This window comes from Toxorhynchites rutilus, chromosome 2, assembly GCF_029784135.1.
Source record: "Toxorhynchites rutilus septentrionalis strain SRP chromosome 2, ASM2978413v1, whole genome shotgun sequence".
NCBI classification, from domain to species: Eukaryota; Metazoa; Arthropoda; class Insecta; order Diptera; family Culicidae; genus Toxorhynchites; species Toxorhynchites rutilus.
In genome coordinates this window covers 76189265-76202181 of record NC_073745.1, presented here as the reverse complement: position 1 = coordinate 76202181, position 12917 = coordinate 76189265, and the positions used below count along the sequence as shown (strand labels likewise).

Sequence of the window (12917 nt, the reverse complement as noted above, 5' to 3'; positions counted from 1 at the left end):
CAATCCTGTCTATCCTGTTGCAGACTTATATTTTCAGTTGCAGACTGCATATGGTATTTCTTCTCTTTATGACTTGATTCCCTGCGCTAACAACCCCTTTTTTCATACATTACTTTGCTATTCTCGCAGTTACAAAAATATCTGCCATTTATACACATCAACGTTTCAGATTTTTGACGAAATCTGAAACGTTGATGTGTATAAATGGCATCTCTGGAGGTGAGGACATTTATTCTGACAAAGGCCAACACGAAAACAAAAAGTCACCAAGGATTTTTGTATACATAATACATCAAAAAAATTTGTGTACAATGGCTCGCTGGGTTGACCGCTACCGACAGCGCCAGCTGTCCAAACTGGACTACCACAAAACGCAAGTTACGCATCTGATTAATATTTGCTACCAGGGAGACTTCCCGCATGTTCTACGGTCCTTCCAGGCCAGTAAGAAAACTCGCATCATGTGTCTGCTGCGGAAACTTTACCAACCGGGCGCGGAACGGCTACGCAATGAGATAATGAACTTCACAACGCCCTCGAACCGGAAGATGGAAATCAGAACCATCAGCAGTAATTACCACATGGAGTTGAATTCATCGGTTGTCGGGATATATAACAGGGTGGTCGTGTCGGATTTGATCAAGCAAATTGATCCCAGTGAATATGAGACTCGTCTTGTCCGAGGTGGATTAGTTGACCAAAGATACTCAGGATGCGCTGAGAAGAACCATTGAAAAGTATTTGTCTACGTGCAGATTGATTTTGTGCGCCAATTCTACTCCACGGGTTATTCCCGCGGTTAGGAGTCGTTGCTTGGGATAAGAGTGCCGGCTCTATCTTAGGAGGATATTCTTAAAATTTTAAATGTAAGATTGTAATTTGTTCGTTTCTTAAATGTAAAAACACTATTTGCATTTCAGCGCATTCATTCGGAGCTAGCGAAAAGAATTATGCTATCCTCATGCTGGAAGCTTGCAAGGTACAACACTAACCGTTCACGGTCAACTAAGAGGTGCCGGGAATCGACTGGCCAATATTCCATAGAGAAACCGCCAATCAGATTTCCCTCGAACAAAGTCCACAAAAGCTGGAAGTGGTGAGGGAACAGCTATACCAGCTGCTATCACAAGGCGTTCTATCGAATTTTATAATCTGTGGATTGGTACCGAATCTGATTAAAAATTGCGATATGAGTCTGAAGACGCAAACGTTGAATTTTTCCGGGCATTATGAACACAGGATGCAGCAAGGAAGCAAACATATATTCCATCTGGAAGTGTTCGTGGCGCAGTTTGTGGCACTGTATAAGAAGTTTCTCAATAAATCCTCAATGGAAGTGGATGATTTTTGAGCGATTCTTTGAGATCGCAATTTTCTTTCGTTTTATGGAAAAAAAAAATGTTGTGTTCATCTCACGTTTATTAACTAAACTTCAGTAGTTCTGGTAATTATTAACTCTAAATAAAAAAACACGCCTTGTCGGTTTTCAATCGGATCGTTTTCATGGTTCGCAAATAATTATGAAATAGTAAATTTATCAATATACTTAAATACCATTTCATTCAAAAACCATTATGCTGCACCATGTTTATTTTAAAATTATATTTAATGTAACTTTTAAAATTCGGACACCATAATATTTTTTATTATAAATGTTCGTTCATTTTGACTACAAGAAATACATATTCGCACGGTAAATCGAATTCTGAAAGACAATTGTTCGAATGAATCAAATATTGGCCCCACGATTAGTCGATAATCGAATAAACGAAAAATTTAGACACCTCTAACAACAACAACAACTTCTACTTCAACAAACTAATTTAAACAACCGTCGCGATTGTCAAAAATGATTGGAACTGTCTGATCACTCACATTTCTACTACCATCATACGCCACCAAAGTACGTAGAATAGAAGGTAGTCTCCTCCCTGCTTTGTTCAAGTAGTGGTAGGCAAAGAAAAAAAGCAAAAAATTGTAATAAACCATCGATTGAATTCATATAAATTCGAACATTTTTGAATTTTTTTAAATTGTAACAAAAGAACTGTCTCAAATATGTTTCCAGGGGATGAAACAACAGTTAATCATTTTAAAATTAAAAACGGTGAAATTATCGCATCTGTATTATAAAAATAACGCAAAAAACGATGAACAAATGTATGGAGAGGTTATATCGAAGCAGTGTCGTTCCCGCAATTTGATAATATGATGAAAGATGAACACTGCTGATTTTTTTTGTCTTTCATTGAAGCATCCATCATGAATCATCGCGACGCTTTCATTGGTCTCAGTTTGGAGTGTTCAGCCGTAGTGGGGCCACTTAAGGGACCAAATTGGCGTTTCTGGAAAACGAGAAAAACATTTTCTCCATCCCGGATCATCTTCCGAAGTGATTGCAAATAAATATTTTGCACTTTCGCAAGAAGTGAATGTATAAATTTGGAATTTCGTGTGAAACCATTGAAACGGAACGTTTTGGAAGATCCAAGAAGCAAATGCATGGAACAGCTGAAAACATCTCCGATTAGTTTATCTCATCACAATTTATATAAAAAACACACTTACCTCCAGTACGAAGACGTCTTCTTTGCTGATTATAGGTTAAAACAGCATCCCCAAAAGAATCCGACGAAAAATGAAGCGAACAAACAAATATGTTTCGCGTATCGAACGAGCTTTTGTATTCGAAAAAGTTTAACCATTTCCGTCTCAACAATTTGTTGGTCGGAAAATGGTGGAAAGTTATCCGATTTTCTTCAAAATTTTTCAGCTCCGGCATCGCGGGACGTTGCACTTCGACATATTGCTGGAGTAAACAAACACTGTTCAGTAAGTAATCGATAAAAAATCACATCAAACCTTACCTGCAGTGAAAATGCGGTACACTATCGTGATTATCGTCGGCTCGACCAACGATTTGGTCACTTTTTACGATTTTTTGAACTTTTCAAAACAAGAAATATTGCAAAAACTTCCGAACATCGAACAAATTGAGGATTGTTTATTACTATCTTCTTTGTGTGCGCGCTCCGTGTGTATACACAGGTAATATCACTTACCTTCTATTCTACGTACTTTGATACGCCACAACCACCGCTCTCGCAACGTAAAGTTGAAAACAGAGCGATCGGTAGTGAGAGGCATTGGAACCAACCGTCATTTGGTTAGGTATCAGAAACAAAAAAGTGAGTATCACTACTGAATATTTGGATCTCACGTGCCGTGAGAGGAATTGAGTGACTATGGTCAGTTTTTTTGTGACATTGACGGTGATGGATTGCAGCTCTGGCCCTAACATAACGACAATATCGACTCCGTATGAGTATGATTTGATTCGGTTTGTTTTGAGAAAATATGTAATCCTTCATTTTGTGGCTTCTGTTTGTGCTTTCTCTCTCGCCGGCATGAGCCTCGTTTGATTGCAATTAATGACTATTGTGATATCCGCGAAGATATTGAAGCGATGTGCAAGTTTGCTTAAAACTTCGCTCTCCGTGTGCGAAGTTACATAATCACATCACTTACCTCAGTGAATCTTGATTCTTACCTCTCCCTACTAACAACTGTCCCTTCCATGATTAACGCTAGGGAACCACGTTATAGAGGCGACCCATCTTCCGGCGGCGAATATCATACTAACTAACATACTAACATTCCTTCCCTTGCCCTGGTGACTGTAAGGACGTGGCCGGCGTCGTTATTGACCATTTAAAGTTCGAATCACCGAAAATTGCACAACGAGAATGATTTGCTAGTCCCAAGCGTCATTCTGTGTGTTCTTTGTGCAATTTGATTGGTTCAGGTCAATCACGGTGAGCAACTACGAATTGCACAGTCTACAGCCTTCTTGGATTTGCATTTTTCATAAATAACTATGTTCTACTAGTCAAGCCCTTCCATTTGATACACATATTGATAGGGTTTTGGAAAAAAAAATGTATCGCCAATTTGTTGTGGCGGCCATTTTGGATTTGCATTCCTCATCAATAAGTGTGTTCTACTAGTCAATCCCTTTCATTTGATACCCATATTGATTGAGTTTTGGAAAAAAATACATCGCCAGTTTATTGTAATGGCCATTTTGGATTTTCAGTTTTCATAAATGTGTTCTACTAGTCAATACCTTTCATTTTATACCCATACTGATTGGGTTTTGGAAAAAAACCCTTCACCCACGTTAGATGGGGACTTCGCCTCCATTACATTGTGCTCTGGTGACGTTGATGAGGATTTTTTTTATTTCTTCGATTCAGCGATACATAGTGTTTTAAAGTACATCAGTTTAGATATGAAATAACTTTCAACAATTTAATAATTCTAAGAGCACTGAGTTGGACCTTTGGATTAACTGGTTATCATTTGTTTGATTTTCAGTTTTCATAAATGTGTTCTACTAGTTTTATAACCTTTCATTTTATACCCATACTGATTGGGTTTTGGAAAAAAAAATTATCGTCATTTTGTTGTGGCGGCCATTTTGGATTTGTATTTTTCATAAATAATTGTGTTCTACTAGTCAATCCCTTTCATTCGATACCCATATTGATGGGGTTTTGAGAAAATGTGTACCCGCCATTTTGTAGCGCCCGCCATCTTGGATTTTTAAAATAATGAAATACGCCATTCTATAATGACTGCAGATATAAAGGTGTGTTCCAAATTTCAGATCAATCGTTCAACAAGAAGAGGTTCAAATTTCTATTAACACATTAAGGACCGCACGTTTTGGGGCAAACTTGTACGCTTCTTTTGTTCGGATGCTACGAATGAGATCGTTTCCTTCGGTGTGGATGAGACGAAGGCGAACCATCGGTAGGCCTTGTGAGATTCTTGGCAGACCATGGACTTAACCATCAAGTGTAGAAAACACGCGTTATTTCGTCTTCCATCCATAACAGACGGAACGCGAAACACGAGAAATCTCGTGAGCGGTCCGCAAAGTGTTAATGTGGTACAGCGCTACAGACAAACATGTTACAAACATACAAACACTAAATAAAACCGTTTAATAAAAATGAGGACAGTTTTGAGAAATTCTTCAAATAGAAACAAGAGATAGTTAATGAGATCGGCACACGGCAATGACTATTTATTTATTTTGGCTGGACGTTTTTACTGCATGGCCTGATTCACAATATCTTGGTGTTTTTGTGGTGGGGCTTGCAAGACCTGCGACCAACCGCACTATCTTGCACCATCGTGATACTGCTGCTTTACGTCCCGAGTATCACCAGGACTGAGCAATGACGCTTATAGCGGCGTCAATTCGCTGTTTGCGGGTTTATGTAATTTTTCTTGAAAACTGGCAATGTCCATTTGCTCTTCCCACCACTCCGCAGTGTTGACCAATCTGTGGCCCAGTCTGATTTGAAAAATGATGGATTTATTTTTCATTTGAGTGATGCATTAATATAGTTTAAAATTTCTTTAGAAAACTGAATAAAAATAACTTTATGAGTCATTCTTGTTAACCGTGTGTATCCAAGCTAATCATTTTCTGTTTTCATTCCCATTTTTTCTATGCTAATTCAATCTTCTGACAATTGTTCTTGTTAGTATTCAATGAACTTTTTCGCGCTTTTAGTGCTGTTCTGCTCACACTCACATTAATTCATGCGGGTAAATGTAGTAATTGCTGTCGATGTTGGTACTTATGTATTGACGCCACCGGAGTGCATTTTTTATTATGTATTTATTTTTTCGTAATAAAATTTATTCTGAGGTCCCCATCCAACGAGGATAAGGCACTGAGGCGTCCCCAAGGCGCAATCCGAGTCGGCCTCAGTTCAGTACACATCAGTTCTTCACCCACGTTAGATGGGGACTTCGCCTCCATTACATTGTGCTCTGGTGACGTTAATGAGGATTTTTTTTATTATTTCTTCGATTCAGCGATACATAGTGTTTTAAAGTACATCAGTTGAGATATGAAATAACTTTCAACAATTTAATAATTCATAGAGCACTGAGTTGGACCTTTCGATTAACTGGTTATCATTTGAAGGAAAATTTACACAAAAATCCTTGGTGATTACGGTAATACATAGGTATCCCAAAGTTTCCACGTTTCTTATAAGAGTGAGAACAGGATGCGTGGAAGTGTGAGGCCATAAGAGAGAGAAAGCCAGCACTAGCAAAAAAGAAAAGCAAAAATTTAAAAAACGAAGCAGACCATAAAAGGTAAATCGGTTCACAATTCAACCAAAAAATGAAAATAAAAAACGAAAGCAAATTCATGTTGTTCGAAGAACGAATGGTAAATTTTTTTAAAATTTTCCCATTTTCTGACACTTAGAATTTACAAATTATCGTCAACTAGGTCATCACTACAATAGATAAAATTAATGGTCGCAGTGGTTCAAAGCTCCTACAGAAGAAGATCGTCAGCTATGAAATACGTTGACATACCCCAGGTGACGAAGGTAGATTTTTCTCACACATTTGGAAGTTCAGAGAGACGAATAGAAAGAAACGTTGATTTCTATATTTTATATTTTACATTTCATCTTGGACAGCAGTGGGAAAAAAATCATTGCGGCCCACGTCATGCCTATACCTGGCCACCACTGCCCTAGACAGTTTTCTCCTGAACCAGTGCAAGTCAGTAAACCGACCGGAACGGGAATCGAACCCAAAGCCTCCATCTTGCCGAGCGCCACGCTAACCACTAGGCCAAGGGTACCTCATCACGTTTGTTTTTATTTACGATAGTCACTGTTTGCGCTATTCGTCGATATTTTAAACCGTTTTTCATTGTGCAAGTTCATTGAATATTCGTAATTGTTATTTTACTGTTATTTTACATGCCTTCCGTGACCCTCTCACCCAGGACAGGTTTCACGCCAACTCAACTGGTTATAGGCAGCACCATTTCAGATTGCAGTGAAACGTTTTGGGTGTAAAGATATTGGTCATTGAAGCAACTTTGCATACTTGAAATATTCCAAAAATAATTAGACTACTTTTTAAAAGGGCCAAAGTTTTTTTAAATTTTTTTTTCAAAAATTTATATCTTAAAAACTATAAGACTTACAATATTTTGGTCAAAGAAGAAATTATAGGAAATTGTTAAAATTTTCATAAGAAAATATTTAAAAATTTATTGTTTTTAAGTTACACAAAAAAAATTTTTTTTTTTTCAAAAACTAAAATTCAATTTTCTCAAAAATGTATTTTTTTAAAAATTCTCAAAAAAATTGTTTGAATAGCCCGTACAATTATCAACAAGTCATCCATACATTCGAAGATGGGCACTTTTACAGGAAAAAAGTTTTTCTCACAACAACTTTTTTATATTTTCTTTGAAAAAAATACAATTTATGTTTAAAGTCAAGATATCAATATAGTTTAATCGACAAAGTTTTATATCTTGTAATTTCCTACAATTTCTTCTTTGACCAAAATTTTGTAAGTCTTATAGTTTTTGAGATAGAAATTTTTGAAAAAAAATTAAAAAAAAAAACTTTGGCCCTTTTCAAAAAGTGGTCCAATTATTTTTGGAGTATTTCAAGTATGCAAAGTTGCTTAAATGACCAATATCTTCACACCCAAAACGTTTCACTGCAATCTGATATGGTGCTGCCAACTCCTAAGACGAGTTGGCGTGAAATCCGTCCCAGGGAAAGATAATGTATATCTGCACTGGGTGTCGAATTGAATTGAATGGTCGGAGTTTTAAGCAGTAGAAAAAATGTCACATTGTATACTGAGCTACACTTGTTTTCTCTCAATAAATAATGTTTAATCATTATATAAAGCTTCAATCTACCAAATATATCATAAAATGGAAGAAATGATTTTTGGACATTAAAATTTGATGCGGGTTGATTTGGACCGTCTGTGGGGTGATTTGGTCCAGTGTGTGTTTCATCGAAAAAAACATACTTATGTTTATGTAAAGTATTTTGGGATAATGCTACAATCAGTAACAATGTTTTGGGATCGATACCAGGTGTCTTGGCCAGATTCCAGACCAGAAAAGTTGGATTGACACCATCTCGAATTCTGCATGAATCTTTTCACTGTTGGCCGAGCATTTTCAAACACTTTTGATGCTTGGCCAAAGAAATCCGTTCTCAATGGCCTGCGTTGCTCTTTCAAGCTCCTCCTTCTTCCAACGTTGTCTGTTCATCCTCTTCTTTTAATTCAGCGGCATCTGGAATTAATTAGACCAAGGAAAAGTCTCAAACCTGTAGGACCAATTCACCTCACAGAAACGTGTCCATGTCACCCCACACAACACGCAAAAATTAAAATGCAATTAATTTCATTTATTGTTATCAAACATACAGTTTCGCTACATCAAATTGTTCCTCTTCTGTAGGAGAACAGAACTTTACTGCACAATACACGAAAAGTTTGTTTAATCAGCGGGAAAACCTTAAAACCATGATCGGAAAACTCACATTTTTTGACGCTCGAAGTACTTGATATATTTAGGCTACCGTTTCCCTCTACTTGTGAAGTTTTACCAAAGTGTTTTTACTTTAGGTACATACGGTTCAACAATAGAAGGAAATGACATTATAGAAAATCCAATTTGAGCCGTAATTTTTGAGATAAAGGGGTGGTCCAAATCACCTCATATGACCAAACCACCCCGTGTTACCCTACATGGAAGACACTTCGAAATCCCAGGGCGATTCCTCTGTTACCTCGAAGGATTTAACGAGCCAAGTTCAACTGCTTGCCGATGCAGTCGACAAATTGGGCAAGAAGGTTGACGGTATTTCGTTGGCTCAATCGTATGCGGGTGGTAGTAAGTCTAATTCATTGCCTACACCTACCGGTCGGACATGGCCTAAGCCAGGACTAAAACGCCCTCGTGAGAAAAAATACGACTCGACTTCTTTGGCTACGGATCGCGGAACTAGATCTATAGCCTTCAGCGATCTGTCCATCGGCCCCATCGTTCCTGCTCAGATTCCACCGAAATTTCGGTTGTATTCATCGGGATTTCAGCCTATGATTACTCCCGATGATGTGCAAAAAAATGTGACACGATGTCTTGACCTCTCTTCACCGTGTGACGTAATCCGGTTAGTCCCGAAAGGGAAAGATGTCGCAAAAATGTCGTTCGTTTCGTTCAAAATTGGACTCGAGCCGGCGTTGTAAGAAAGGCGCAACTTGAGTCAACCTGGCTGGACGTATTAGTGTTCAGGGAGTTTGTGGACCAATCCAAAAACTCTTTTCGGCCAACAAACAAATCTGGAGGCAACTACCAGACTCCGATTTAACGTATTGTACATCAGTTGTTGACGCTTCATCGATCATCGATTTCTACCTGTCATCTTACCATTCTGGGACGCATCGAAATTAACACTATGGAAGCCCCCCCCTTCCCTGCCACAGTCGAGCCGTTCCAGTCATTGAGCAGCAGTCGTCCCGGACCTGTGTGCAGGATCGGAGGAGGGGTTTCCAAACTCCAATTCAAGGCAAGTACGATGACACTAAGAACTGTTTCGCTCCCGATTTATCCGTCAATTCCAGCGCCGCACCACTCCCACCTCAGGAACATTAACAACAGGCGGACTCGATTGAAAATTGCATCTGGGTCTACTACAAGAATGTACGTGGGACTCGAACGAAAATAGACGATTTATTACTGGCTGTCTCTGATTGCGAGCTTGATGTTGTCATATTGACTGAAACTGGGCTCGACGACTGCCTCAACTCGATTCAGCTATTTGGATCTGGCTATAGCGTTTTTCGTTGTGATCGTAACGCAAATAGCAGCGACAAGATTTCTTTCGGTGGTGTGCTGGTTGCTGTATCACAACGCTATACCAGCTATCGAGTGAACGTTGAACGCGGTGCAACGTTAGAACAAGTCTGTGTTTTAGTGAAATTACCCGGCTTTAAGCTTTTCGTATGTGCTCTGTACATCCAACCCGATCGAAGCCGCGATGTTGACGTGATTTACGGTCACATTGCCTCTGCCAAGGAGTTGTATGACATGGCAAGTATTGAGGACAAAGTTCTCATTTGTGGTGACTATAACCAGCCTTTGCTTCAATGGGAGACCAGTAATAACAGGGTTGTCCTTTCCGAAGAATCGTCGTTGAGTGCTGCAAGCTCGGCCCTCGTTGATGGAATAGAGTTCGTCAATCTTATTCAACGAAATTCAGTCCGGAATTCACGCGGTCGTACTCTAGATTTGGTGTTTTTTAGCGATGAACATGACTTCAAAGTAGATGAATCTGCCGTGTCATTGTTGCCGATCGATCCTCCCTATCCGACTTTGGTCGTTTCACTTGCCGTGCCTCATATTTGTCCATCTTACATACCTCGAGATGTGAATGATGAAGTGAGGTAGCTTGATTATAAGAAAATTGATTATGCCTCCCTACTGCAATATCTACTCAGTCAGAACTGGACCGATGTCACCGAATGTGCAGATGTTGACCTGATGGCTGTCCGTTTCTATAAAATAATTCGACTTTGGCTTGATTCACATGTCCCTCCCAAGCGACGTCCTATTTCTCCAGCTTGGAGTACCCCTCAGCTCAGACAGCTAGAACGTGGTTGTAACTCAGCACAGCAAAAATTGCGTCGTCATAGAACGCCTGACACTAAGCGTGATTTCAAGCGCGCTAGTGCTACTTATTGTAAGGGGCGAACACGAAATTATTGCGACACATTCAACAGGGCATAACTTTTTTACCATTGGGTAAAAATCAACCAAATTTTGAACACTTCCTCAGTGATGTGTATTGTCTACATGCTGTCAAACTCGAAGTCGTGTTTTTCGATTCAACGAAAATGGAGGTGAACCAACGCGAGTCGAGAGAACAAATTCTTTCCAAACACCTGGAATTTCCTGACCTGTCGCACTGGCTGTTGGGAAAAATGTTGAACATTCACCATTCAACCGTCTCCAGAGTGTTGAAGCGGTTCCAGGAGTGGTTGACGTTGGACCACGGCAAAGAAGCTGGAAGAAAACCGGGACCGAAGAACAAAAAGACGGAGGGAAAGGTGAAGCGGATGATTAAAGCAAATCGCAACGTCTCAAGCCGTGATTTGGCTAAAAAGATCGGCATGTCGCAGAGCTACATCCAGAATGCAATGAAGAGAGCTGGACTACATACAGACAAGGTACAGAACTTCCCAAACCGCGATGAGCGGCAACAATCGACGGCTAAAACTCGGGCACGGAAGCTCTACGAGAAGATGCTGACAAAATATGGCTGCTGTGTGATGGACGACGAAACGTATATAAAAGCCGATTTTAAGCAAATTCCGAGGTTGGAGTTTTTCACCGGCAAGAGCAAGTTCGATGTGGACGACAAATTTAAGAAGAAGAAAATGTCGAAGTTCGCCTCCAAATATCTCGTTTGGCAGGCCATCTGCTCTTGCGAACTGAGGAGTGAGCCTTTCGTGACAAAGGGCACAGTAAATGGTGAGATCCACAAACTGAGTGCCTCGAGAAGCGCCTTTTGCCGTTCTTGCAGCAGCACGACGAAGCTCCGCTATTTTGGCCAGATTTGGCATCATGCCACTATTCTAAAAGTGTCCTGGAGTGGTATGAGGCAAATTCTGTCAATTTTGTTCCAAAGGACATGAACCCGCCAAACTGTCCGGAGCTGCACCCGGTGGAGCAGTACTGAGCAATAATGAAGCGGGAACTTCGGAAGAGCAAGAAGACGGTGAAAGACGGAAGGGCATGTTAAGAAAATGGAAAATAAACTGAGAAACTGGTACCGGATGACACTGTAAAGACTTTGATGGAGGGCATCAAGCGAAAATGCGTTCAATTTTACACTCAAGGCTCCATCGATTAACTTTTCTTTTGATTTTTGAAGTAAATATATGTATAAAACTACCCTAAAATTTTGGTTTGATTCTAAACATTATAAGAAAATTGCGGAGCCACCCTCGAAGCTTCTGGGGATTTATCAACAGCAAAAGGAAAAACTCGAGCATTCCGTCCAACGTGATTCTTGATGGGAAAGATTGAGCATCCCCCGACGATGCGTGTGAAATGTTTGCGACACATTTTGCGTCAGTCTTCGAACAAAGAACAACTTGTGATGTTGATGCGACATCTGCTGCATCTGATATTCCGGCTGACTTCTTGGATCTGTCCACATTCACAGTAACTCCAGCTATGGTGCATTCAGCAACGAGAAAACTGAAGAACTTGCTTACTTCTGGTCCGGATGGAATCCCGGCGGTGGTGTTCTGTCGGTGTTCAGCTGCTTTAGCTGAGCCTGTTGCAGCCATTTTCAATGCATCTTCTGAGCAAGGTAAATTCCCAACATTATGAAGGAGTCATTTATGTTTCCTGTCTTCAAGGCGGGAGACAAGCGGGATGTAAGAAACTATCGTGGTATCACCAGTCTTTCGGCGGCGTCCATGTTGTTCGAGATAATTTTTAAGTGAAGTAGTCTTGAATCGCTCGAAACGGTACATATCAACTGACCAGCATGGATTTATTCCTGGGCGATCGGTAACTACCAACCTTTTATACTTCACTAGTGCTTGCATCAACGCACTGTAGGAAAGAGTGCAAGTGGACGTAATACATACGAATCTGATAGCCGAGACTTGGAGCATCCGAGCATCTAATAACGTAGTTGAAATCGTACTTAACTGGAAGAACTCTTCGAGTGCGACCTGGCTCGTGTATCTCTTCCGCGTTCTGTAGCACTTCCGGCGTACCGCAGGGAAGCAACCTGGGACCACTTCTGTTCACGTTGTTGTTCAACGATGTGGCAGCTCTGCTGGGAGTCAGATGCAAACTGATTGACCTTAAACTGTATGTTGTTGTTTACTCGATTGAGGATTGTCATCGTCTTCAGACTTTGCTGAACACTTTCGTTGACTGGTGCCATCGCAATAAACTCAATATCAGCTTTCCAAAATGTGCGGTGATGACGTTCCACCACTCTATGAACCCAATCCTCTACGATTAC

At 40.1% G+C, this 12917-nt stretch overlaps 1 pseudogene; it reads left to right on the top strand.

Annotated features, from left to right (window-relative positions):
* Positions 1-311: 311 nt before the first annotated feature.
* LOC129765490 (replication factor C subunit 3-like) lies at positions 312-1351 on the top strand (annotated as a pseudogene).
* Positions 1352-12917: the final 11566 nt, after the last annotated feature.